The sequence below is a fragment of the Humulus lupulus genome, chromosome 9 (assembly GCF_963169125.1).
Source record: "Humulus lupulus chromosome 9, drHumLupu1.1, whole genome shotgun sequence".
NCBI lineage: Eukaryota > Viridiplantae > Streptophyta > Magnoliopsida > Rosales > Cannabaceae > Humulus > Humulus lupulus.
In genome coordinates this window covers 101,623,746-101,627,250 of record NC_084801.1, presented here as the reverse complement: position 1 = coordinate 101,627,250, position 3,505 = coordinate 101,623,746, and positions in this window count along the sequence as shown.

Below are 3,505 nucleotides of genomic sequence, written 5' to 3'. Positions count from 1 at the left end.
AAATGCAAAGGAGACGGGCAGAAACACTGTCCGAATTCATGTCAAAAGCTCAGGGAATCATCAACCTTGAGGATGCCTACCAGCAGGCCTTTGGAGTTCCCCCGGCTCCAACCCCTTCCGTGACTGCGCCGAGCTTTGCTTCGCAAGCTCCCGCACCAGCCCTCACGCTTCCAGGAGCCCGATTCACTCCAAGTGTGTATGGGCCTTCCGCGTCTGCTCAGACGCCGAGTCAAACCCATTTCTCTGGGTACGGAGCAGTACAAACCGGATGTAGTATCGCTCCTGGCATGCCGCAGCCGCAAGCGGAAGCCCCAGAACGAAATTTGAGCCAATCGCGGAGCAAACGAAGCGGAAGAAACTCCAACCGGGGAGACCATTCAAAGAAACCACGAAAGGACTATGAGCCCAAGTTCACGGAATATACCAGTTTGATAGACTCGCGAGAGAATGTCTATCGGGCGACCTGTAATATGGTCAACTACAGGAAGCCCCCGAAAGTGTCTCACGGAGGAAGGCGTCCGCGAGACTCCAATAAGAGGTGTGAGTTTCACGGAGACGTGGGGCACACCACAAATGAGTGCCTTTAGCTGAAGGATGAGATCGAGTCCCTGGCAAGAGCGGGACACCTCGGTCAGTGGGTGAGGATACCCATTATCTATCCCGGACAGGGGGTAGTTCACGGAGCTGCATATTCCCCGGGACAGAGGGGGGCCGCTAGCGCTCCTGGAGCCTGTCACCCCCAAGCTCCCGGGTCTCAGTTCCCAGCACTTCCTGCTCCACCTGCTCCGGCGCCCATTGCCTTGTTGGCCCCAGGACCAGGCAACCCATATCCGCCCGGCCTTGCTCCGCCACCCGTTGACGGACACGTCGCCACCATTTCCGGAGGACCACACCTTGCCGGAAGTACCCGCAACTCCCAGAAGAGGTACTTGAAGGAGTTAGAGCACGTCGAGGAGATGTGCGCTTTGGTCCAATCACCTGCTCAACGTCCCCGAATGATGGATCTTCCCATCACCTTCACGGAGGACGATGCTCGACATGTGCACTTCCCCCACAACGATCCCCTCGTAGTGGAAGCCCAGATTGCCAATAAGAAGGTCTCACGGATCTTGATCGATAACGGAAGCTCCGTGAACATCCTCTTCAAAGCGGCCTTCCACGAGATCGGATTGACCGAGACAGACCTGGCCCCATGCCCCATCCAGCTTCAAGGGTTCAATGGGGACGCACTCATGCCATTAGGCAAAATTCAACTGCCGGTCACCCTCAGAGGAGAAAGCGATGCTTGTGCCTTCAAGCATAGCACATTCCTGGTGGTCGACTGCCCCACGGCGTACAATGCCATCTTAGGCTGACCGGTCCTGATCGATTGTGGGGCCATAACTTCGATACGCCACTTATGTTTGAAGTTTCCATGCGACGATGGGCGTATTGGCACCCTCCGAGGAGACCAAAGAAGTGCACGGAGCTGTTATAACGTCTCCGTCCGATCTGTCTACACGGTCCAAGAGACGTTTGCTGCCATTCCTTTGGCGGAAGAATTGCCAGAAACTGGGGGTGCTCAGGAGGCATACTCTGACGAACTCGACCCAAGAGTGGGAATCGAGAAAGCAATAGAGCCGATGGAGGAAGTCGAAGAGGTGATCCTCAACCCAGGAGAACCCACCAAGGTCATTCAGGTGGGGAAGAACCTGCCGTCGGCCGTTCGAGATAAGATCGTAGCCACTGTGAAGGATAATCAGGATATCCTGGCGTGGTGCCACGCTGATATGACGGGGATTAACCCCAATGTTGCGTGCCACGCACTCAACATAGACCCATCTGCAACTCCAATTCGCCAAAAGAGGAGGCCGCTGGACCCAGTGAGAGCCGAAGCCGTCAAAGCTGAAGTGGACAAATTGATGTCCATAGGCTTTCTCCAGGAGTCGCACTATCCCGTGTGGTTGGCCAACCCAGCTCTGGTCCCGAAACCCGATGGGTCCTGGAGAATGTGCATTGACTTCACGGACCTAAACAAGGCCTGCCCGAAAGATTGTTTCCCTCTCCCGCGAATCGATCAGATGGTAGACGCTACTTCCGGGTACGAACTCTTATCCTTCATGGATGCGTACTCCGGATACAACCAGATCAAGATGCATGTCGAGGACCAGGAACACACCAGCTTCCTCACGGACAAGGGTGTCTACTGTTACGTGGTCATGCCTTTCGGTTTGAAGAATGCTGGGGCGACGTACCAGCGTCTGGTAAACAGAATGTTCAAGGACCAACTGGGGAGGAACATGGAGGTGTACGTGGACGACATGTTGGTAAAGTCCAAGACCTCCGGGGACCACAGTGACGACCTTGAGGAAGCTTTCGCCGTGATCCGAAAGTACGGGATGAGACTGAATCCAAAGAAATGTACTTTCGGGGTCTCGTCTGGGAAGTTCCTCGGTTTCATTGTCAGCTCCCGCGGAGTGGAAGCCAACCCTGAGAAGATAAAGGCGTTCATAGATATGCCTTCCCCCGGAAACATAAGGATGTCCAGAGCGTTACCGGAAGGATAGCTGCTCTTAGCCGCTTCGTATCCAAGGCCACTGACAAGTGTATCCCCTTCTTCAATGTGTTGCGAGGAAACAAGAAGTTCGAGTGGACCCCCGAATGCGAAGCAGCCTTCCAACACCTCAAAGAACATTTAACCCGAGCTCCCATTCTGTCCAAACCTGTTGAAGGAGAGGCGTTGTTCTTATACTTAGCTGTGACTGAGCACGCAGTAAGTGCCGCTCTCGTCCGGGAAGATGGCCGTATCCAGCTCCCTGTGTATTACGTAAGCAAGAGGTTATTGGACGCCGAGTCCAGATATTCGATGATCGAGAAACTCTCCCTCTGCTTGCTGATCGCTTCACGGAAGCTGAGGCCATATTTCCAGGCGCACACCATCAAAGTACTCACCAACCACCCTCTCCGACAAGTCCTGCAGAAGCCCGAGTCTTCTGGCAGATTGCTTAAGTGGGCCATGGAACTGAGCCAGTTCGACGTCCACTACCAACCACGTGTTTCCATAAAAGGTCAAGCTCTCGCGGACTTTATTGTGGAATTCTCGGGAATGAATGACCTCCCGGACGATCCTATCCCGGAACTTCCCACCTGGAAGGTCTACGTAGACGGCGCCTCAAATGAAAAAGGAGCTGGAGCGGGGGTCATCCTAATATCTCCCCAAGGGCATCAGCTCCAGAGCGCCATCCGTTTCGCGTTCCCAGCATCCAACAACGAGGCAGAACACGAAGCCATGTTAGCTGGGTTACGACTGGCCAGAGAAGTCGGAGCCCAAAAAATCGAAGTATACAGCGACTCCCTACTTGTGGTAAACCAAATATCCGGGGAATACCAGACGAAAGGCGAAAGGATGGCTGCCTACGTGTCTCTCTCCCGCGACCTACTGCAGCATTTCAAAGGCTACCAAATCTGCCAGGTCCCCCGGGACCAGAACTCACTCGCGGACACGCTGGCCAAGCTTGCAACGGAC